This window comes from Pygoscelis adeliae, unplaced genomic scaffold (assembly GCF_000699105.1).
Source record: "Pygoscelis adeliae isolate BGI_AS28 unplaced genomic scaffold, ASM69910v1 Scaffold359, whole genome shotgun sequence".
NCBI lineage: Eukaryota > Metazoa > Chordata > Aves > Sphenisciformes > Spheniscidae > Pygoscelis > Pygoscelis adeliae.
The window spans coordinates 1,451,924-1,452,304 of NW_008825553.1; positions in this window are offsets into that span (position 1 = coordinate 1,451,924).

Here is a 381-nt window from a genome sequence, read left to right on the forward strand (position 1 = left end):
GGACGAGGGCGAAAGAGGCCGTCCCCCCTCCTCTGTGTGGGCTTTGTGTGTTGAACAGGGACAAAAAGCAGCAGAGAAACGGGGGGCGCCCGGTTCACCCAGGCCCCCCGGGGGGCCTTTGCTCTTCCCCGAACCTGCCGATGTCTCAGTAGCCTTATGATTCACAGTTGCCTCTTTGCTATACGCACATGTGCACAAGTGTATTAAACAGTTAATCCAAAGCTCTAGTTCCCAAGTGTTTCGCACAAGCGCGTGTGATCAGTTGTGCAAAGGGATGGGGAGGTTCCGCCTGAGCTCCTCTGTCCCCCTTGTCGGGACCTCCCCGGTCCATCCCCCGGGGCCGAGCGGGCGGTCTCGGAGGCGTCCACGGAGCTGGGGCTC